The sequence below is a fragment of the Montipora capricornis genome, chromosome 6 (assembly GCF_036669925.1).
Source record: "Montipora capricornis isolate CH-2021 chromosome 6, ASM3666992v2, whole genome shotgun sequence".
Lineage (NCBI taxonomy): Eukaryota > Metazoa > Cnidaria > Anthozoa > Scleractinia > Acroporidae > Montipora > Montipora capricornis.
This window is the reverse complement of record NC_090888.1, coordinates 19,803,758-19,828,757: the sequence shown is the minus strand read 5'-3', so window position 1 is coordinate 19,828,757 and position 25,000 is coordinate 19,803,758. Positions and strand designations below refer to the sequence as shown.

The 25,000-nt window shown below is 41.1% G+C and overlaps 2 pseudogenes; both read right to left on the bottom strand.

Moving 5' to 3' along the window:
- LOC138051746 (endothelin-converting enzyme homolog) overlaps positions 1-7,035 on the bottom strand; it is a 95,179-nt pseudogene extending 88,144 nt beyond the window's left edge.
- Positions 7,036-12,132: 5,097 nt separating this feature from the next.
- On the bottom strand, positions 12,133-24,340 carry LOC138051745 (bifunctional arginine demethylase and lysyl-hydroxylase PSR-like; annotated as a pseudogene).
- Positions 24,341-25,000: the final 660 nt, after the last annotated feature.

Genomic DNA, 25,000 nt, shown 5'->3' with positions numbered 1-25,000 from the left:
ATTTTCCCAATTAGAAGTTTTTCGTGTGAATAGATGGTTTTCCACAGTGACGTCTTCAAATTCTAAAGTCAAAATCGCGAGGTGTTTTGAACTTTTATCTATAGGAGGTTGAAGGTGACCTAGAAATAAATCCTTTTTTTAAGCAGTTCCATGACGTCTTTGTTTCGGAAATCGGCATTTTGAATTTCCGAATTGTTACATTCCGTGACACCATGATGTACAAAGTTATTTGGTTGAAAACTGAGCAAATTCTATGCCTATGAATCTCAGCTAATCTCAGCAGTCTGAGCGTTTCTATAAAGTTGCGTAAAACGTTTCGACAAATAACTCAGAAACGCTGTACCGAATAGACCTGAGAATTAGTGAGGTGATTTATGAATTTGTCTCCTACAACATTCCAAGTTTTTGTCTTATTTCATTGAAAGGTTTCGATTTTATTTTTTTGTTGCCTGACACTGAAAACGATCTGTAGCAAGTCGAAGGTTTCAAAATATGCTGCACTGGTTTTGTTTGAAACAAATTCCAAAGCTGTACGTCGTTTATGTTATCTAATTTCCATAAAGATCTTGATAAGCATCGTGAATGTTTCAACTCCAGACAGAAAATGTAATCGGGCAGGTAGAAAAATTGGCAGCGAATTGCAGAATACCCGTCCACAAAAAAGCAATACCTTTGCGGCGCGAGCCGCAGTGCTGACGTGAATGCAAGTGGGTAAAGTGGATTGAGTAGAATGGCTGGTGCCGCAGTGCGCGGTGCCTTAGTCGGCTTAAGGTTAAATTGAGCTGAATAGAATGGCTGGCGCCGCAGTGCCGTGGTCACCGTGGTGCCTCAGACAACTGAAGGTTAAATTGAGTCGAGCACATGCAATGACTGCTGCCGCAGTGCCGCAGTTCCGCGGTGCCTTAGTCGTCTTAAGGTCAGGGTTAGGTAAAATTTCAAAATAGTGCTTACGCCCAATCACTGAAACGAGCTCTTAGGCTTAATCAGTAAACGAGTGCTATATTCTTCACATGATCTCGTAAAAAGTGTAGTTAACCGATTTCCGAGACAGGCACTGCGGCACTGCGGAAGCAGTTCACTTCGGCGCAGCGAATAAAAGGGTCAGTGAATCAACACCACGACTGCAGCACTGTGGCAGCAGTGTTTTTAGGTTCCATTTCTTGTGGCCGGGTATTTCGCAATCTAACCAAAAATTGCCGTGATATAGGACAAATTAGATGCCTATGCAAAAGTTCTTTAAAAGCCTGAAGCTCATAGAACCGCAGTTCAAGTTCTACAAATCGTATCACATTCTCACAGTTAGACTGGGTCTAGCATGAAATGGAAGATAAAATGGGGAAATAATTTGCATCTGAAAAGATTCCCCCGCATTAGCCTCCGTTTCATGCTCGACCAACCCAACCGTTACAATACAAAACTGGCCTACTATTGAAGTCAGGTTAGATCAAACGCCGGTTCAGGCATAGTTTGATCAAATGCTACTCCGTACTGGTAAACAATCTTTTAAGCAAGGCCCAGCTGAACAAAGTGGATGTGCCGGATCTTGGGAGATCTAACCAACAAATAATTTAACTCCCTGAAGAAGTCAGGCCGTGCCTGATGAAATATGGTAAATCAAATGATATATTTATATAACTGCAAACAGTACTGTTTCGGCCTTCTGGGCCACATCAGTGCAGTGCTGATGTTTAAGCATAAAAAGCCACCCCAAATGTCCCACACATGTGGTAATCTAAACTATGCCAGAGTGCTCAAACTCTTGAACAGATTTTCGAGGAGCGCTCAACTGTCAAAGGAGCAGTGTATATTCTTGTTGATCAGTTCAGGACTTCAGGAGTGATTCCATCGATATATTACTACAACCTTGTTTTGTATAGCCAAAGGATGACCACACTCATCAGTTAACATTAACGACTGACCAGAAATTTTAAATGCTGGCCATACATGTATAAATGCGTGGTTGTTGTGGTGCGGCTTTTCCCCTATTTACGTTACCTTAAAGTTTTTCAGGACATATCTGTTTCTGTGGGGGGCATGAGCTTGCTAATTCGTTTCGTCTGTTTAGGCTTCCTTGGTGTTTCTTACAGATTATTATGAACTTCTCATAAACACACAAATTACATTTCTTACTAATATTGTTATGGGGTCTACATTTCTTTAGGATTTTCCATTTGATGTTGAGGGGTTTCCTGGTTTCTTTTAATGTCCATACATGCTTTGAGAGTTCTGTTTCATTCATCTCACTCATTTCATCTCAAAGTATGTATGGACATTAAAAGAATCCGGAAAACCCTTCAACATCAAATGGAAAATCCTAAAGAAATGTAGACCCAGGGTCGAAATATAGGTGTTCTTTATAAACGTGGCTAGTCTTCATTTTTGATTTTTGTTATATATATAAATATATATATCACCATACAAATGTGGATCAAAGAGATGCGACCTGTGCCTTACAGAAAAGTTGTAAATAATAAAAGCAGATGCACGCCACCTACTGAACAAAAGAAACGAGTTAATTTCTAAATGCAGACACAAGAACAAATACCTTTTGTCGAACTTAAAATAGCACGCTCCCCTAGAGTATTAGAATGGTCTTTAAATGAGTTAGAATCAGTGCAAATGTAAGATCTGTAGCCTGATGATTGTCTAAAGATGAAACGTGAAGTCGCTACGCTGTGAAGTTGTCTTTCTTCTAAACGTTTATATATATATATATATATATATATATATATATATATATATGGGCGACCACGAAACAGGCTTGTAGGGATGAACTTGTAGTTTATGTGTTTTTTTCTTCCGTATATATATATATATATATATATATAATAATAATAATAATAATAATAATAACAATAATAATAATAATACTAATAGATATATATATATATATATATATATACAAATGTAAGAAGGTATTTTGCTCTGCAAAATTCTTGCATTGAGCTCTCCAAAGATAAGCGAAGCAACTTCATCTTAGTCTACTCGTCTATATATATATATATATATCCTCACAGCCGTTCAACAAGCCTTACATTATTATTTTTTTACTCTTGACTGCATGCAAATGTACTTATCATGGGTTATGTAGCCCATTGTCTGGGGTGCTATAATTAGCGGAGGACTATATTCTGCATTGCCTTCTTTCATATTCATTCGCCTCATACCTATGTTTCCGCGCTCTCAAAATTAAATAACCAATAAGAAATGACTCGAGCACTAGACATAGAGTTAGTGAGTTAATTTTATCATTGGTTTACGAGCATAGTTCAGATTTTTTTTGTGGGCTTTCAGATCATTAGTTGTTTTCTTGTTGTATTTTGAGACTTTCAGAGTTACTGTAACTTAGCTTGTAAAGACATAATAAACATGTTCGCAGACGGCTCGTGTTGACACGCACCAACTATGGCTTCTTATTATATGGTAATTGTTTAATATTCGTTTGAGCGGGAAAAATGAAAAGGAAAAAGGAAAGGAACTTTATTTAAGTGTCTAGTCGTTTTAGCGCTAGAGCACTATTGGTGATACTGTAAACTAAAATTAACAATTAACGCAAATCAAGTCAAATGTTCACTTTTGAGGAAAGAGGAAAGTGGAGTACCCGGAGAAAACCGGGGTTGAACAACTTATGTTTAAAAACCCAGCTCTGCATGCCATGTTTTGCCTGTATTGGCTAAAAGACAGGTAAGAATTGGATGCTCTTGTAGGTCCGGTTGGCCAAGCTGGAATTTCCAGTCTTGGTGAATGTCAGCTTGGGGCCAAAACTTTCTTCCCGAAGTCGCAGAACGTTTTCCCATTTGCGTTTGCTCACAAGTCTGAGCAGGAGGTAATGCGAGGGCATAATTCCACTATAATCTGCCCTTTAGCGCCGGAAAGGCCGAGGGGGTAAAGACATGTTTTGTCACTTACACTTACCCATCCATATGGCCACTAATCCTAACTTCTGTCGGATAAATTACTCACCACAGGCCCCACAAAGGGAAAATATTCTAAAATTCTTCCTTTTTTTCGCTAATAGTTTACATGTTATCCATCCACTGCTACCCACAGACCATATATTTTGGTTTCAATAATTATTAAGTTAAAAAAAAAAGTTACTATAGTTTACCTTTGGCAACCTTTCCTTGCATTTCACATTTGTTCATTTCATCTCGGCATTTCTTTTTGTGGTCATTTGCGCCATGTTCTGTTTTGTTATTTTTGAAAAGTTTTTTTCCATGTCTTGAACCAGATAGACTCGTTTCTGGCTGAATCGTGGGTTTGGCCTTGGATAATCCAGCTTCCTTCTCGCACAGGTTCATCTCATTTCTGCATTTTGCTTGGTGATCTTGTAACGTTTTGCTACAGTTATACTTTTCCTTTGTTTCGTGTGGCGTTGTATCTATTTTCCCAAGATACCTTCCAGATGTAAAACTGAAGATAGTCAGTGTTGACAGTGCAAAGAGCAGCACACGGAGAAGTTTCTTTTTTGACAAACAATCCATTGCACCAAATTGTCACTTTTCTCTCTGAAGAATACAAAAAACAAAGGGCGAAGAGTGCACGTGTGCATTGAATATTTTTTTCTTGATCATCCCGGAACACTGACAACACGGACAGCACGAATGCAACTCGTATTATTTCATCACCTGGCACGTCATAAATGACTGGGAAATTTGCGTGCACTATTCCAGAACATGAACACAGTAAATTCTTACACGATCACCTTTTAAAGCAAACGTTTTACCAATCCGAATTTTCGAAAATGGCACTGTCATTCGAGAAAAATGAAACTACGTGCGCTCCGAACGTACGAAAAGTAATTTGGAAGCAACGGCCTTTAGTATATTGAAGCGTGTTTGAGCGCTCGCGCAATCATGAGTAGAATTGCAATGACTATAGAGCGTGTTGTTCTTTTTTCTTTAAGAACGTTTTCTCTTCTCGTCCTTAAATCTTTCCTGCCAGAGAAGATAAAACACAAAACGAGCAGCCGAGAAAATTTTTGATCATGAGGACAAGGCCCCCAGCGAATGAACAGACCAAAGGCCAATGGATCTCTTTGCAGGGTCCAATGTACAATTGTTTACTCCCTACTGACTCAAATAGGTTCATTTCCTAGAAACTCACCGTTTGATTCCCTTCAATTCGCACTTTTTAACACTGTCGTACAGCAGCTACAGCACCATTAGTTAAATGCAACACTTTCAGTAAAAAATCTAATGCGCAGATATTTAAGGAGCAACTGAAGGACTCTCGGGGTGTATTCGCCAAAATATTAGGGCCACTTAAATTAAGGAGAAAGGCTTTGAGCCACTGCCGCTCTTTCGAGTAGTTAAATGCGTCATAATACAATTACGCAACATCGAAACTTAATTCTCAACTACGATTTTACGTGCACCAAGATTGAAATGGAAAAAATAACGCTGAAGGCATCTGCTGGAAACGTTTGAGATTATTCGTTCTTTGAAAGTGTGAAACCGGATATGCGTGCGCGAAAAACTTTTTTAACTTCCGGTAAGCGGTCAGTTGTAAAATACAGTACGTGTGCGGAAGATCGACGCACCCATACATTTCGGACCAGTGAGTACTACCTGTCGCTTTCTTCAACAGACCTCAAACTGCCTGGGGACACTTCCTTAAAATCTTCGTAGTAAAATCACTTTTTTGCAGCAGATAGATAGATAGATAGATAGATCGATAGATAGATAGATAGATAGATAGATAGATAGATAGATAGATAGATAGATAGATAGATAGATAGATAGATAGATTATTGATGCAAAAAATCTAGCAGCCAAAGAGGCTGACTGTGATACGATACGTTTACAAAGAAATAAAAATGTGTAACATGTATATTTAGCATAATTACATAGGTGATTATTGCACTTTAAGTGATTATTAAGAGATAATCACCAAAGCGTTTTTTTTTTTTCAAAATGGCCGCAAGCAGTCGTGTCGAGGTAGCCTGCGAAAGCAGACGTATTTCCGGCGGTAGATTCTCTCCCCTGAAAATTCCTGTGCTTCTTTTTTTTTCCCTTTTCGGGGGAGAGAAACGACCGCCGGAAATACGTCTGCGTTTGCAGGCTACGTCTAGGTGACAGATAAAGAAATTAGATGTTTTAAAGAAAATGCATATTTTTCAAATAATCATTTATGTTATTATACTAAAATAATTCAGATTCACCTCAGGCTCGATCGCTAAATATTAGACACAACAATGTATGGTTCAGTGTAATTACGTGTAATTACTTTGAGTCTTGATTGGTTTACTGGATTGTCTCCGTCCTTTTTGATTGGCCAAAGTTATTACTTTGGTTTTGGTTTTACGACACTCAGTTGACTCGCTCTATAGTCTGCTTACCATACGACCAGTCCGGCCTCTGCGCTACAATAAATTTGTATATTTTCCCCTTCCCGTGCTCTTTCTTGCTCTTTTCGCAGTTTTTGTCACTATTCATTCTCAGCCTCTTTTCTCGTGTTCATACATGTTGGCTCTTTCTTCCGCTGCTCGTCAATGTATAAATTTTGTCTCTTTATTCGAGTTTGCTTTCTTGCTCTGTCTCTCTCTTGTTGTTTGTCATTGATATTTCGCCTGTTTTCTCTTTCTCTCAGTCACTTTCTTTCATGTTGAACATCGCTTACTCGTCTCCTGCTAACTGTTTTTTTCTCTTTCTCTTCAGTCTTTCCCCGTTGTATGACATATTTAAAAATTTCTTACATTGTTTTTCTTTTGTTCGTTTCAAAATCTTGCTTGTTTTACTACTCACAGTGTAAAATGCAGTACGCATGCAACTTCCCGGCAAGAAACGCGGATTCCAGGCCATTATAATTCCCGCCAAAAAAACGCGGGTTCCAGCAGTACGAAGTTTCGCGTATCGCCAGGCTTACATAAAAAGTTAATAAGAAGCTTAATTAATGAAGATCCGTGAACAGGCTGAGTAAAATTTCTCGCATTGATGGCTACCATGATGATCCGCACGTTTGTCTCCGACCCATGGACCTCCGCTATTATATCGTGCAATTGTCAGAATCGGAAGTATCCAAGGTCCCATTGCCAAGGTCCTTTCGAGTAACGTGCTTCAGAGACCCGCGGTACTTTTAGCCCGAAGTACTTTTACCCTTCGAAGAGCCACTTCGCTCTGACTATTATGACGAACTAATCTTTTAAACAAGTTTTCAAGACAACAAAAGGTTAAGCATTTGTTGCAGAGTTTCATCAAGGCCTGAACGATAGATGAAATCGATGATCGATGGCAATCGATGGCATTCGATGTCAATCAATCGATTGATATTGATAATCTGTAGACAATCGGTCGTGCAAGTTTCTGTGATTATCGATTGTCACATGGATAATCGATGAGAATCGAGCAATTAAATAACATCGATTTTCATCGATTAACTATATTATTCGAGCACTTTACTTCCATTGGTTTTCCTTTGACTAGCATTCCCAAATAAATCATTCGCTCTGCGTACACTCCGAAGATACAGGAGTTTGTTTGGAACGCCAGTTGTCATCGATGAATTCCTTTTGTATAATTATAGATTTAATATTGGTCATCCGTGCCAGTCGATGCCAATTAATTAGCCGTAATCGATTGTCCTTGATCGATCGACTGATTTTCCGATCATCGATTTCCATCGATTGGTCAGTCCTTGTTTCATGCATTGCTTGGATTGACGCGTCACGAGGCCCTGCCGGCGACGGCCCTTTCCATCACAATAGGTTAGTATCGAGTCCTTTGGTTCATCCTAAACCACAGCAACAGAACTTCACATTGGTTGAGAATTTGTTGTTTCTTTTGATCTGTCCCTCAGATTTTCACCTTGTCAATTACTGGGAATTACTTTGTTGCGAGTCGCAGTCTCACGGTTGCCGAGTGATCAAACAACAGACCGTCGACAATTCGTTTCTTTTTTCCCGCTGGAAAACGTATGCTGAAAATTACCGATTTTCAGCCGGTTGGCTGATATGTTTTGCTTGATCTCCCGTGTATATACTCCTCACCTGAACGCATATTAATATTAATAGAATTTCGTTTTCAAACTAGCTTGTTCCAATAAAGACCTAAAGTGACTGGTTTCTTTTTTCTCCCTTTGTTTAAGGAAGACCTTAGACAGCAATGACCGGAACCAGTTTTCTGACCAGCGGTTTTCGTGAAAACACTGTTTTGCTGGGGGTTGCTCAGTCTAGCTAGGCTCGATTTCCAGCCGTTTTGGGAGTCCGGTATCATCCAAGGAACGCGGGCTCCCAAAACGGCTGGAAATCGAGGCTACAGTCTCGCCGGCTCAAAAAATCTGGTTGTAGTCATTGTTATTTAAGGTTTTTCTTTGTTTGAGGCCTTATTTGCAGGGGTAAAACAGAGCGCGCGTTATAGAGCTCAATTAAAGAAATATCTGACTTTTCAGTTTATGAAGGACCACAATTGTTCCTGGCATGCTAAACTAAAGCTTTGTACAGTATATGTATACGGTACGATGGAGTATTTATTTCTAAGAATCGGGTGTATTGGAAAGAAATCTAAATTCGATTTGATTTGTTTACTAACGGGGACAAGGTAGAAATGTTTCATTCAAAACAAATAGCGAGATGAATTAGGCTCAACAGTCATTTTGAAAATAAGACGCGTGAATCTGATTTACCCGTAAACAAGCAATCCATGGACCATATCCATGTGGAATATGGCGTAGTCAGTAGACGAGACCATGAAGAAAAAATCATTTATAAGTGCTATGAATTCACGATTAATGGGAAGAAGATCCTGAAACCAGTGTCTGTGTCAAAAAATCCGATAGTGTTAAAATGATTGTCAACGCAGCCACTTGTCGACAAGTTAACACTCACAGAAGACCGTTGAGAGTCAAGCAGGTCTCATCAGTTATTAACCTGACAAAACCTTTCCTAATCGATGAAAAACGCACTGACCTGGATGGCACGATCTTTCATGAAAAGTCGTTTGTTAGAAGTTTGTTAACCACCCAACTGATCGCATAGTATCTTACCTTGAAAAGGCTAACACTGATTGAGTAACATCTTCGAAATATCCTTCGATATCTATACCAAAATCATTTATTTTGTATACTCTTGGACGAACTGTGCAAAAAGCAATATTTAAGCTAAGTGGACACGGTAACAGGTCATTGTAGAACCGAGATGTAAACTGGACAGGTGGTCGATAGGAACTTAGTTGGCGTCGGATTAAAACGCTTCATTTGTCTAAAACAACAGCCTTTCACTCCAATTGAAGCCCCAAAGGGGTCTAGTTGGTCGCTGGGAGCTAGCGTGAAGATCAGGGCCGGTTATCGCACGGATATCGCACGGATATCGGCTACGAGTTCGTCCCAGTTTTTATTGTTGCTTTTCTGAGACAATTACTGAAGCTGTGATACCATTAATTAACAAGAGCGGGATGACGCAGGATATTGGGAAAAAGATCATGTTTGCGCCGGTGTTATGTACACGGTGAGAAAGTATTTGTTGACAGAGAAACCTTGACCACCAGTCATTTAAATGAATAGATAATTTAACGGATGGATGCAAAGTTACTTGGCCTTTAAATGAAGATTTTCGCTATTAAAATGTATAAGTATCTCGACTCTAATGACGTCAGATACATTCGTCCTCATAAGTTGCTTGTGATTGTGTCGCTAAAGAAAAACAGATTCTCAAGAAAAGCAAGGCGAAATTGACCTTGATTCTATATAAGGGAGGCGCGGTGGCCTCATGGTTAGAGTGGGGTCGACTCTGGATTGAATGGTCTGGTTCGATTCCTTATGTTCTTGGGCAAGACACTTTACTCTGACGGTGCCTCTCACCCAGGTGTATAAATGAATAGATGAGGTGTATAAATGAATAAGGGCGAGTAGAAATACTTCTAGTATGTACCAACGCCACTTGGCAAATGGCTGAAAAAGTCGTCCGAACCCCATTTTGTGTAGCTTCAAACAGGAAAAAAAATTCACTCGTGACCTCACGGTGTTATGAGGACAATTGGGTTTGATTGCCGAATTCCAATAATCATCGCATGCCAAATGCACGTATATATCGATAGATGATTGGTCGTCTACCCCCACAATCGTGAAAGACTCGTTTATAAGCCAGCATCCCCAACTTTCAAGCATGATTTTGGGAAAAATGCGAACTCCAAAAAAGCGCTCTTGTAAAAAAATTGGGTGTTTCGGTTCACATATGTTAACAATAAACTTGACGAAATCTAATGATATATATTTCCAGCGATAGTAATAAGTTAATCAACTCTGAAAATACCTTTTAAAAGCTTTTTTAAAATCAATTTCCCTATTTCTTGTGACTGACAACAGTTGTCTTCATTGCTAAATCCCACAGTTGAAATGAAAACGATAGAATTTGCACGAAAAAGGTGCACTGAGAATGATACAAAAGGTTGCTTGGTAACCACGCAGTCATTTACGAGGAAAGTCTGGACACGGAAACGTTCGCTTTCGCATCAGTTGTGCGTGGATATCATGTTTATCGATCGGAGAAAAACTTGTTGCTATAACGAGAGTTTAACAACCCCATGGACAAACACTCCGTGAAAGTAGTGAAGAGCAATGAAACGGTCGGCCATTTGCCTCGCGAGTTCTCCCGCGAACAGCGTGGTATTTTCTTGCACGTAGTGGAGAAATCAGTGTTGAGCTGACCGGTCGTAGACGACACAGTAAGCACTTGTGCAGAGGAATGGAGACTCCATGCCAGTTAGAGTTTAACTGCTCAATCAATTTAATTAAGTGCAAATCAAACGCTTGAAAGAACTGAATGAAGGGGTAGTTTCTAAAGAAACTGTGGTGCTGCGTCGGTGGGGAAGTAGTATACAAAAATATGGTTTATCAACGGAGTTGATAATGTAAATTGACCACCGTACAGAGATTCTAAGAGCTTTTAGAATCTCTGCTTGAAAGAACTATTGAGCAAGGTTCGGGTTTAGGAGCCACCACTTCTACCGAAAGCAGTGATCAACAACAGGTTTCAATATGTTTAATCCTTAGTTACTGAAGGTGTCAGTTCAATTTTATGACCCCTAAAAGCCAGTTTACTCCCTCTGAGAGCAATGGTCTTGTGTATAAGCCGCACCCGCGATTTTTGGCCCAAAACTTTAGCAAAAAGGTGCGGCTTATACACGAGTCTTTACGGTACTGATAGTCCGGCGGAGTTGATTCCAAGACCGGCTCCCTATAGGTGGCTTGCAACAAATCTCCAGAGACACAGAAAACAATGCTGCACTGTACAATGCTGGGGGACGAACAAAAGGATCTTATAAGAGATCTTTTGTTTTCGTCCACCAACATGGCGGTGATAACGTAACGTGAAAACCACTAAACCACCGTGGCTGTGCTCCATCGACACTTGGGCAGCTGTATGAACTAACTAATTAACTAGCTGTATGAACTAACTCCTTCCACTACCATGTGTAAGCATAAGTTAATAATACGTACGTAATCTAATAGTTTCTTTGAATTACTTTGAGTAAGATGATTTCCGTTTGCTATGTAGGTGAAAGGTCTCATTTCCAAATTTATTTTAAAAGATCGCACAGTATTGAAAAGGCAAAGCCTTTCTGATCCTCCAAAAAAGAAGGCAATAGTTGCTACAACTACGAAAATTTTACCCTTGGTCTAGTTGTTGCACTGGTCAACATGTAATGGCAGTAGCTCAGGCCTCCGAGAAGGAAATTATCAAGGGTACCCAACGAGCTAATTAAACTAAAAGCCTTCGAGAAACATTTCTAGGCTCCTTGTAATGTATCGGAAGACTGTATAAAGAGATGTTTTTATAACCTAGAAAAATTTGATCTGTTCGGATATCTTAGCTAAAAATTAAAGTGTCCGAAAATTTCAGGGGATGATATCTTCACTTCAGAAATTGCTAGCTGAACATTTCCTTCCAAGAACTTCAACCGAACCATTTGCTCATCCGAAACTGCTAGGTGACCTTTTGAAGTGTCAAAAATTGCAAAAATATCCCTTCTGCAAAGATAAGCGACTACCTTTCTCTGGCTGCGAATCATTTAGGTGATGTTTTAGTAAGGAAAGCTGTAGCTGTTTGGCAACGTAGAACCGAAATTATTAGAGCAGTTTGACTGTCTCGAGCGCATATTTCACCGAAGATTATCGTTGGGTGCCTCTGAATTTTTAAGGGCAGCAAATTTCATGATTCGGACAGAATAACTAACGGATGGAGTTTGTAAAATAATAGTTTTATAGGACTTAAATGCATCCAAAATATCCGTGCTTCAGGACGCTACGGCAGCTAATTTTCATTCTTTTGGAAAGCAGAAAATTTATTTCACATTAAGATTTGACTTTTTTCCTGAAAGAAAATCCTTCAAGACTTGCATTCTCCTTTCCTTGTCATCAGCTTCTGTTAATCCCTGGCCCTTGAGAGGTGCCTCAAAATCCATATCTTCTTCATCAAAGAAATCCGGATAGTCATCAGCATGGAGCTCTCGGAGCTGCTCAAATGTTTTTCCAATGAAGCCTTCATCACTGTCGGCTTGTTCTCGTAGCTCTACCAAGCAGTTCCGGAAACTGGGGAATGCAAGCGAAACACAGAGAGCATATTACACTCTGGTCAGAGGTAACGTATAAAACATCTCTTTTTCATAATTTTAATGTGAAGGACGATGAGTGCAGGGTTTTATCGCCTGTTGTTCATAAGCAAGAGCAATAGCAATTATTTTCTTCGGTTCCTCTCTTGGCGTCGAAACAAGGGGGAAGCCATCCTCGTTCAAGGGCTTATCGCCGTAGGAAGGGCACACCCTTCCCCGGCGGAAAAGCCCCGAGGACGACAGTAGGGGAGAGCTTATAGTGCTTATCCAATGATGTATTTAATTAATCCTCCTTCAAACACTATTCTAACTCTGAAAAGTCTGACGTAAAAACATTTTTTACGTGTTGATGGACAGCAAATGGGGACCTTAAGATCTACAACGGGGATGTCTTGCCCTATGATCGATGATAAGCCTTTCGCGATTTTTTTCCATCTCGTTAACGGCGTACAATGTGGGCGAACAAGAGAATACTTCATATTCTCATGGGGCAAAGTATCGTAAAAGTAAATTGTTACGGGCGCTTTTCACAGAAAACCAAAAATAGAAAAAATAGAAAATTAAAAGAAAGGTTCTCACCTGTAATCTCACTTTGTCGTCAAAGCCTCAAATTTGATGATTTCACATCGTTGATATGCAGAGAACCGCAAAAATATCCACAGACTAAAATGCATCGAGATTATTTTTCCTCTTTCTAACCAATGATATTATTGTTTTGTTTGTTGCGTTGTCGTTGCCGTAGCCGTAGCCGTAGCCGTAGCCGTCGTTGTTTCTTAAACTCCCAGATATTTGTCTCCGTTATGTGTGGGACAAAAATCACTTTAAACAACGGACACAGGAACTGAAATGGCGCCTCTCACACGCGGCACGATTGATTGTGACGAGGACGAATTGCGTTTCATTGCAATTTTTGCCTCAGTTTCTGTGAGAAGTCGTTGTTCGTGACCACTTCGTCCTCCTCTTTTTCTTAAAATACCTAATGTCCCGCCGACTCATGAGACAATAATTAACCTAAATTTGAAGGAGAAAATCAAGCGATCCACGCATTTATCTGCACAATCTAAGCTTTGTCTCTTATAAACACCTGAAAAATTCTGGTGGCTTTGACGGGTTTCGAACCCATGACCTCTGCAGTGCTCTACTAGCTGAGCTAAGAAGCCACTTAGTTGGGAACTGTACTGGTCAGTTTATTAGCTTCGCGTTGGAGCCATCTGAATTTTTCAGGTGTCTATAAGAGACCGTGAATTGTTTGAATTATCCAGATAAGTGCGACGATCACTTCTCTCCTTCATCGGTACATTTATTTCATTTACCTGTATTTGTTGCAAAAGTTTTGCGTGACGCTCACTGTGTCTTCGAGGTTAAGTACGGCGTGCCACCATCCACTGGGTATGAAGACAATATCACCCGGTTTTTGAACGCATTCCAAAGGAAGGTTACTTTTCTGCAACAAGAAAACAGGCGAAACATCAAAATTAAAAGAAGAAAAGAACTAGAACAGTCACGATCAATCGGAGACCTTATGCTAAGTCACTATGATGTTCACTGAGAACAGTAACTGAAGTCATGTCCCAATTGAACAGTTTATTGTGTGGCTGTCAGTACGTTGCGGAATATCAAAGCTTGATGAGTAAATAGTTGTTTTAGTATATACAGCCATAATCAGTCGATTTTATTGATAATTTTGCTCCTGGGTAACCGAAGCGAAACGGGAAGCCATTTTGTTTTTCTCTGTTTGCTCAGAGGTGAATAGTACTTGCCATTCACCTCCGAGCTCCGAGTTCGTGCTAGCCGATCAGAATGCGCGGATAGCGCTGTTTACTTGTGTGGTACCGGTATATACATACGTACTTCATACGATACTCTTCTTCTATGGGTAACTGATGCATGATTTGGTAACTATAACATAGGGAAAACCTTAGAAAAAGGACTTGGGATGGCGCAGTGGCAAGAACCTTCCACAAATGTGTCTGCTTCTTCGATTCTCGAACAAGGCATCATATACAGGCTAAGCTTGTTCGTTATGCTCTGTAATCGGCCGTTTTTATACTAGAGACGCATAATTCCTCTGGGATGAACTTGGGCAAATATCTTTTCTGCGTCTGTTAAGTTCGTCTAGTTAAAATACGGGCACAAGTCTTGACAACTATTCAGTTTAGTGAGTCTTCCAAGATGTACTAAAGTGAATAGTTCGTGCCCGGGGTTATACCTGACGAATTAAACAGACGCAGAAAAAAGTGTTTGCCCAAGTTCGTCCCAGACGGATTATGCGTCTCATATAGTTTGTCCCGTCCTTGACTAGACGGATAGATTCATAATTCGTTTGGACGGATCATGCGTCTCTAGTATGAAAAAGGTTGTTCGAGATATCTTCCTCCGCGTAGTCCGGTTATCCCTTATCATTTAAAACCAACATTTGTCATGAGATACTATGATGCAGCTTTCCAGATAGTAATACAGTATATCTTCCCAGAAAGAAGTATAGTATAAGGTTAATTTGTTTTTGTTTTTTTTTAACAAAGTCATTACTTGTTCCTTTTTATCATCTAAAACATCTATGGAGAATACACGGCAACATTTCAAGGGAAGCTAATAACTTGAGTATGGAATATTTCAATGTGATAAAGAAGACAAACTCAGCTTAACTGGCTCACCAGGTACGGCCGAGTGTAAATCCACCAATAAAATGCATCTTCCATGTCGTAATCCCTTTTTCTATAGTTATTATTCTTGACACCTAAACATTGAGAAAGTCAACGATTTAATGCTGCAGCCGATCATCATACCAGTTGGTTGTAGTGCTACACTCTCCATAACACAATTAAGTCGCGTATACATCATTAGCTCATCTTATCTTTGCTGAATGCTGCCAGTGCAATAGGCACTAAGTACTCTGTGCAGTAATTTAGGACATCTTATTTCCTTCTGGCAAGTAGGATCGCACGGTACCTGTCACGTTAGAATCTTACTTGACTTAGCACGCGTGCTCACTTGAATTTTGTACCGGTTGGGCACTCCATTCGAATTTATCTTGACATGGTGTTCAGAAGTGCGATTTAAAACATGGACAGCTTTCACAAACCTAGTGCGTTGAGTTTCGACGGAAACACCTCAGTAAATTGGAGAGGATTTAAGCAGCAATACCAGATATACTTAACAGCTTCGGGCAGCGAAAAGAAAGATGATTCGATCAAAATAGCTGTATTACTAAACTTTGCTGGCGAGGACGTCATTGAAGTTTTCAACACATTCCAGTTTTCCGAAGGCGATGAGAAGAAGCTGGACAAAGTCCTCGAGCAGTTCGAGCGGTACTCCAACCCTAGGAAGAACGTCGTTTTCGAAAGACATCAATCTTGGCAGTTATCCCGGGAAGACTCTGAGACTGTAGACCAGTTTGTCACGCGTTTGAAAAGCAAGGTGAAATGGTGCGAGTACTCGGGAGTCGATGACATGGTGAGAGACAAGTTTGTGTATAGTATACGAGATCTAACGGTGAAGGAACGGCTGTTGAGAGAAGATAAACATACACTGGAGAAAGCGATTTCTATGGCAAGAGCTTCTGAGGCTTCGAAAGAGCAGATTAAGATGATGGGCACGAAAGAGCAAAACAGTGAAAATCCGTCTGTGAATGAAATTCGATATGGTGACAAACAAAAGCAAAATTCTTCGCGTCGGTCGGGATCTAGTTCGGGATTGCAAAAGAAGAAATGTAAATTTTGCGGTTCTTCTCACCCGTGGGGATCTTGTCCTGTCTTTGGCAAAATGTGCAGCTACTGCCAGAAGAAAGACCATTTCGCGAATGTCTGCCGAAAAAGAATGCGAGATTCTGGCGGGAAAATTGTACATGCCGTGGTAGAGTCGGATGGTAGTGAGAACGATGCTGATTTCCTAACATTTTCGTTAGAGTCGAGCGGCGAGTGCCCTAACCAAGATGATTGGCACGCTTCATTGAAGATTGCTGGCACTGAAGTGAATTTTGAACTGGACTCAGGGGCTGATTGCAATGTTATTTTCCAGCCCTTGTTTGATCGACTCCCGGTTTCACAGAAACAGGCCCGCCAGTGCAAAGCCAAGTTGAAAGTGTATGATGGACATCGCATCACACCAAGAGGCAAAGTCAGCCAGACCCGCGGAAAGTTGAAGCAATCATCGCTATGCCGATTCCAGCCAACCGCGAAGACTTACAGAGGTTCTTGGGTATCGTAACCTACCTGTCCAAGTTCATTCCAAACATGTCTCAGATAAGCGCCCCTTTGCGGCAGCTGCTCCAGAAAGATGTTGAATGGTCTTGGGGAAAAGCTGAAGATGATGCATTTACAGGCCTTAAGACAGCCACCTCATCTGCCCCAGTCCTTAAGTTCTTTGACTCCAAGGAACCAGTGACTCTGTCTGTGGATGCAAGTTCGAAAGGTTTAGGTGCCGTTATTCTACAGAACGACCGTCCTGTGGCTTACGCCTCAAAAGCCCTAACTCTGAGCCAGCAAAATTACGCGCAAATCGAGAAAGAGATGCTTGCAATTGTCTTTGGTTGCGAACGTTTCCTTGATTATTTGTACGCGCACCGAGAGGTAACTGTTGAAACTGACCACAAGCCCTTAGAAACAATCTTGAAAAAACCCTTACACCAAGCACCTCTCCGTCTGCAAAAGATGATCCTGAGAACGAAGCCCTATTCACTTAATGTGAGATACATACCAGGTAGCCACCTTGTTCTAGCTGATGCGCTCTCCAGAGCTTACTTACCTATTGAGGCTGCAGATCAACCTGATGAGTTCGAAATCAATCTTCTGAGCTATGGACACGTGTCTGAGACCATGCGCCAGAAATTGACAGCAGAGACCGGTAAGGATCCAGAACTTCAGCAGTTGCACAAAGTTGTCAGGAGTGGCTGGCCACGGACCAAAGACGAAACACCAGTGGAAGTTAGGCCTTACTGGAACTACAGGGATGAGATCAGCGGCTATGAGGGATTGATGTTTAAAGGGATCCGCATAATTATTCCTCGCAGCCTGCGACCGGAAACTCTACAGCGCATACATGCCGCTCACTTGGGAATAGAGAAGTGCCGAGCACGAGCCAGAACGGCAGTGTTTTGGCCTGGTATCAATGCTGCAATAGATGACTTAGTGTCCCAATGCAGTACCTGTCAGCAACATCAGCGAAGCAACCAGAGAGAGCCTTTGATTCCCCAGCAAGTCCCTCAGAGATCCTGGTGCACAGTCGCAGCGGACATTTTCTATTTTAAAGGGAGAGATTGCCTACTTGTGGTTGACTATTTCTCCAAATTTCCGGAAGTGGTTCGCCTCTCTAACAAGACTGCGAAGCAGTGATAATGGCAATGAAAGACATGTTCGCCCGCCATGGCATTCCAGAGAGGGTAATTGCAGACAACATGCCATTTAATAGCATGAAATTTAAAAGCTTTGCCAGTGACTGGGAGATTGAAGTTGTGACCTCAAGTCCGCACTACCCTAAGTCAAATGGGTTGGTGGAAAGAAATGTGCGGACGATGAAACGGTTGCTAAAGAAAGCTGACGAGTCCAAGCAGGATGCATTCCTTGCTTTGCTGGAGTTTCGCAATTCTCCCATCAGTGGCATGGAGATATCCCCAGCTGAATTACCTATGGGCAGAAAGCTGCGAACAAGACTGCCAACTTTTAAGAGCCTCCTTAGAGCCCAAGACTAGGCCTATGTCTCAAGTCCGTCAGAAGCTGTTGTTACGTCAACAACGCCAGAAAGCATACTATGACCGTGGAACCCGGCCACTTCCCACACTACGTGAAGGCGAATCAGTGAGAATGCAACAAGGCCGAGAATGGACACCTGCAGTAGTCGTCAAGCAACACCAGGCCCCTCGGTCATACATAATAGCTACTCCGGATGGAACGCAGATACGTCGAAATCGTGTACATCTGCAGTCAACCAAGGAGGAACCACCTCCAGCCATGGGCCGAACATGGGAACTAACCGACGATGAGCCCAGCCCTCCTATTCTGCCACCAGCTGATATTGGGGTTGAAACAAACGGTGCAGAATCACAACCCGACACTTCACAAGGTGACCAACCCGTTAGAAGAAGCCAAAGGATTCGAAGGCCACCTCAACGTCTTATTGGAACTGTATAGACATTGTCCAGTCGGTATTAGTTTTAGGACTACCGAATCAGACTTAGAGGCTACTTTGGAACCTTGTTTAATTTCAGTTTGCTATTATGTATTTTGTTAAGGGAGATGTCACGTTAGAACCTTGCGTGACTTAGCACGCGTGCTCACTTGAACTTTGTACCGGTTAAGCACGCCATTCGAATTTATCTTGACAGTACCCGAGTTCTAAGTTACAGGAGGTCTGTTTTTTGAGAAATTTTATTTTAAAAAATAAAATGTCTTTCCAAAGAGCTATTCATGACAAAGTCTTGCTCCTGCGGGTTTCCTGTATAGCACAGTGGGTAAGCTTTCGGACAAGTAATCGAAGGGTTTATCCCTTGTTAGAAACCATAGAATTTTTGCCGATCGCCAGGATATTTTCCCCAAGTCATTACCGATAAGTTGATGTCCTCAATTTGTTCATTGTCTGACTAGTGAGATATCTATTGAGGTGATAGCAATCCAGGATTAGAGGAGAAACGCTGAGGTTGTGTTTGTCTGTTTAAAAGCACTAAAAAGAGTTGTAAAGAGAAATCGCAACGTGTTCATTAATCAGCTTAGCTTTCGGTGGCTTGTGGCTTCTTTCCACTCCCCTCCACACGAGATAATCAGGAACCTGGTAGGGAGCTTTGCACTGTGACATGCGAAGTCCTGTATGTCTCAGTTGTTTGAATACCGGGCTGCCATGCGGGAGGTCGTGAGTTCAACTCCGGCCGGACCAACACTCAGGATCTTTAAATAACTGAGGAAAAAGTGCTGCCTTTGTAATGACACCTGAAAATGTTTATACTCTCAAGTCTTCTCGGATAAGGACTTCTATAAATCGTAGGCCCTGTCTCCCAACCCTTCAATGTTCATAATCCTGTTGGACGTAAAAGAACCCACACACTTTTCGCAAAGAGAAGGGCATCGAGTTCCCGGTGTTATGGTCTGTCCTCTGTGGTGTATCATTTGGCAGGGTAAATGCTCGGAGATAAGCTACTCTAAAATCCGAGCGGGTAAATAGAGACATGATAAACTACGACTGAACTGAACTGAATGTAAATGTCTGTTAAGAAGCTGGTGGAGGTTTTTACTCACCGGGAATTTGAGAAATCGAGGGTGGGTACATCCCCCACAGTTTTGCCCCCTGCACAAGAGCAAGCCACCCTGTCGTGTTAGCGGGATCGCAATGCCAGCCAGAACCGCTTCGCTTCGCAGCCATGATAATCCAGCGCCAATCGAGACGAAGATCATCTTCCAAACTCGTCAGAAAATCATCTTTTTCAGAGAAGAAATCTGGTACGGAATAATCCTACAAAGACAAGAGAAGATAATAACGGTGTGCGCAGCCTTTCATTTCAATGATTCCACAAACCTTTAGACTTATATAGGTTTGTTGAACTATCAAGTAATTAAGAGAGAAGGACGGGGCCTAAAATTAGTGTTATAATCAAGGGTTGGTATGTTTCGAAGTGTGATGGGTAGCTTGGGGAGAGCGGAGAGTGAGAGGTGGTTTCCGGGCCCTTCCTGTGGCCCTTTTGCGCACAAGGCGTGTGACGTCGCGTGACCTACCCTTCTTAGCTCAGGATACAAGTCAAACACATCTGACATGAAGATGACCCATGGAGCTGTTTCATTGGCTGCCCTTTCCTTCAAATATTTAACGTAACTGGTTAAGGCTACTGGCGTTGTCCTCTGACCCACATAAACGCCGTCAGCTATACGAGGGTCGTGTTGAAACTGCTCAAACCGCCAGTTTTCCATCGCCTTCCAGTCATCCATCATTCCAGTAATGATGCAAGCCTTTCCTAAGAATAAAAAGCACACAAAACCAATAGAAAACTAAGGGTGTCAGAATGAGAAAGAATCTTCTAAAAAAACATTCAGACCTTCAAATTAGATGAGTAAGATTTTATGCCTTCTGAGGAAGATTCTTTCAATTTTAAGCCATCTAGTGAAAACTTGCCCTAGCCGTAGACGAGTGCAATTTGACAAATTTCAAAACATCACGAATGACCATAAGATTAATCAGGAAATGCATGAGCAAGTTCATACAATTTTTCGTTTATTATATAATCAACAAAATCATTCCATCTCTGTTTCCATGGCAACTCATAATGCAATCCATGACTATAACCTATGTATGCATTCGTTATCGACCAATCAGAAACGCAATGTTTTGTTGAGTAGTATGTAATATTAATAAGGAGAGTTTAACTTTTTGCCTCACCTAGGTGGGTTTTAAAACACAAAATAACAAACCTGGTTCCATGCATTTCTTTGTGAATTCTTCTTTACTCGGTTTATGTATCTTTGGTATTGTACAATGTGTTCCGTGTATTGGCCACGTATCCTCCACATTCAGGTTCCTCAAATAATCCTCAAAATTCTCCAGCCTTTTCATAAACCTCTTTTCGTGTGGTTCATGCTCTTCGTCCAAATCTAAACCTAAAAAATCAATTTATAATGTAGCCATAAAAATCTTGCAGTAAGAGCAAATAGAGGACGTACCTCATTTATTTTCTCTTGCTTGCTGGTTCAGCCCTAATCCTAACCCCCCCCCCCCCTCCCCAGTTAAAAGTTCAGGACTTTCAACTGCAATTGCTAAAATTGCCTTCATAACTGCGGGTTTAGAGCTTCACTTGAAGGCTACGACCGTAGTCGCTAAAATTTGCCGTGGGAGTTAGGAGCAAGAAAACTACATTGCACTAATGCCACGCGTCTTCTGAAGTTCGCTCGCCGAAATGAGAGCTACTAAAGCCTGTTTTTCAGTAGCTAAGCGACGCAAGCACAAGCTCAAGCATTCGTGTCAAGTGAAAACGAACCATAACGTAAGCACAAGCCCACAATTCAAAGACAAAGATTCACGTGTTCCATGTTCTCTGTTACAACGCGGCGCTGCGAATGGAATCTGGATCGGGTCTTTTTCATTGGACGAACATCACAGCTTGCGTTGTGCTTGCGTTACGTCCCGTTTTCACACAACGCAAGGAAAAGGAAAATTGCACTTGTGTTTGCGACGCTAGTGAAAACCAGGATTAAGTAAGAGACAACTATAACGATTCCCGGTTCCGCCAGGCATGGCTAAGTGGCTCGGGTTTTCTTTTGCATGCCGATGCATGCTCCGATTTAAAACTTTTCCTGCCGGACCACCAAGTGGATTTGTCTACTTCGGTGAATTCTCAGGCAGCTTCACCTCCTGTAGTAACCAACTGTTTCCTTCGTTCTTTAAGGGTTTGTTTGAATTGTTGTTGTTTTCCCCCAATGCAGTCTTATAGGACGCTATCCATTTGACATGTACAGAACTTACCGGCCAGACCAGATTTTTGCAAGGACTAACTCTTCAGTTTAAATTGACACACTTCGAGCATGATATATGCTCCTCCAGAAGAATACAAGGGATTATCATGCAAGAGCTCCGTCTAATTGTTTCATTTTCTTTGCAAACTGATGGGTCTGGCCGGCCAGTTCCGACAAAAGGAGAGCACCCTTAGCCTCCATAGACCTCCACAAGCTTCAAGACCATTATAATTGATAAGCAATTTCATTTAGGCGGCTGTAAAATAACAAAGAATAGTTTACTTCTGGACGGGATAGCGGAGAAAGACAATAAGGAAAAGGGCATTAAAGGAGGACGAAGAAAGAAAATAACAACAACGACAGTGCAACTCGAATAAAATTGAACACTCACTCTCTCGCTGATTCCCTTCCGGCGATATGGAACGCATTCGTCTCATTGCAAATGTTCTTTTTGTCATTCATCATTCCGCAGACTCTTAACCTATGGTCACCGCTTTTCAATGTCTCTGGCACGATAACATATTTCTCATAGACCATTATTTCTCCGCGCTTTTCTGGGAGCAGTATATCCGCCGGGTACGACTGCACGATCTGTCTTTCATCGTCAAGTATTTCCACCAGCCAATTGTCAGCGTTGTCGTCAATAAAAGTGAATGTAACTCTCCGAGATTTACCGTTCGCAACCCATACACTTGTTTGCTTGGGCTGGAGAATTTGAATAGAGCAATCTGCGCAACACACTGGATAAGAAAGAAAAAAATAAAAAGAGATTTGCGGAGCTGTACAGCGAAGAGATCTTTATTTATCTGTGAGACCGCGCGACGGAGAAATTTATATGAATTTATTTAATAACTTATTTTGCGCTTTACTACACACCAAGAACTGGCCCCAGTCTTTCAAAAGGTGAATAACGCTATCCACTGGATAAATCACTATCCATTGGATAGCGCAATTGGTTGGCGGATAGCGCAATCCATCTTTCTAATCTCCTTCCTTTAGTCCACGTATTGGGGTCATTAACAAGAAGTGACTACCACCGTGGGAAATATTTGCATACGCATGCCCGTTCAGATGCTAAAATTGATATGCCTCTTACCTCAAAAATGTTTATTCTGCAAAAGGCAACTAAATAACATCACCATAAGATTTGTATTTGGGACTTCGCTTCGATAAAGGCCCCATGAGTTGTATAAAGTGGATATGGTCTTTTGTCCCAAGGCCGACACGGTGAAAGGCATCTATCCCTGAGATGACGTCACAAGTTGTTTGGAAAGAATTTTTGCAAGAAGTTTTTGACGTCATCTCAGGAAAAGGCACATTCTAAACTTTTTCAAATCACATAATGCACCTTGTTTAGCCTCCAAAATTTGAGTAGGGTCGTACCTCGTACGTGTTGAACACTATATTTCATTGGCTGTATAGTGTCGTACTTCTGTTGTTTTCTGTGCTAAATCCATTGTTATCTTTGTTAGTTCTGTTGTTCTTTTGGCAAGTCCCGAGAAGCCCGTTCAATGAGCTCCTAAAATTTTGAAAAGGCATTTTTTTTTTCGATTACTCTTGCGACATCTTCATGTCCCAGGAGAAATTGCAAACCGAGATTATGCAAAATTTTGGGGGTAAACAGGATATATTATGGGATTTGACAAGTTGAATACCTTACACTTCTTACACTAGCTCAGCCGTAGGCCAAATAACTTTTGGTTTTGTTAAATTCCACGGCGCACTAAAGTTTGAATTTTTAAATGAAAGCGGCAGATCATTTTTGCAATGAGTGAATAGATTTGTCTCAGCAAAAGAAATAAGTAAATAATAGATTTGGGGAACATATACCGGCAGCTACAACCTTGGTGTCGTGGGCTTAGATAGGCAGACATTGAACTGCATGCATGACTTTAAACAAGCCTTGCGTTTTAATTTAGAAGTAATTATAAATTAAAACGTTCAAACACGTATTGACTTGCCTCGCATGAATAAGAACATCACCACAGTCATATAACTTGATGGCATGATTTTGAGGTGAATTCACCAACTGAAAGTGATCACAAAGAGCAAAGTAGAATAAATATCTCCCTCGTAATGTATGATATATGAAATGACATATTTTTCACTTTTGTATCTCGTCGAATCAAGAGAACCATATCATTGGGATTCTCGTTGCAAATTGCAAATTCAACAAACCAGATAGTGACGCTATAATTATTTACGACACCTTGATGATAAAATAACGTACCTCTCAGATTTATTTCCGTGTTCTGCTTTGCTCATCCAATGCCAAATCAACGGGTTTTCCTGCCTTTCATGCTGTTTCACCTCGTATCTCGAACGATTCAAGACAACTACAACACCTGCTTTTTGGAGGTTTGACTGCTAATGGTCAAATACAGGATCCAAGCTGCGCAAACAAACATGGGAAAATTTATTTATCTGATTTTTATCGTCCCACAGCCATTTATAGGATGAAAATACGTGCTCTTAAGACGATATCGCCGAAACTTAGCACTGTTAAACCTCTCGTAAGCGACCACCCAAAATTTCAAGCAGAGGTGGTCGCTTACGGGAGCTCGTCGCTTACTAGAACTCAGACCATACTGAGTCAAAAGTTTGCCTCATTAGCGTATGGTAACTGCAAATACTTACCCCATGCGCCAATGCCCTTCTAAGCCCAAGTACAAAAATTTTTAAGCTTACCAAAGTATTGATTCAGAGTTTCATGGCTCGCTTCTGACATACTCCCTCTCGTAGGATCAAATCTCTTAAGAGAAGAACCAATAACGGCAAAGTGGTCGTGATTAGAAAAGGTCCAATAGAGGATACGGATATGGACATGTAAATACGTTTCTACGGAGGCAACAAGACATCGATACCTTGGTTGAAATAAAAAGTAAAACTGAACATGAATATGACTTTGACTGAATAGGGAATGATTGTGTTGACTGCGCCGAATTTTAATACCGTAGTTGTTCCGTTAGACTGTTGACTGTTTTTGAGAGAACAGTCAATCAGGAAATCAGTTCTTATTTTCTGTTGTTA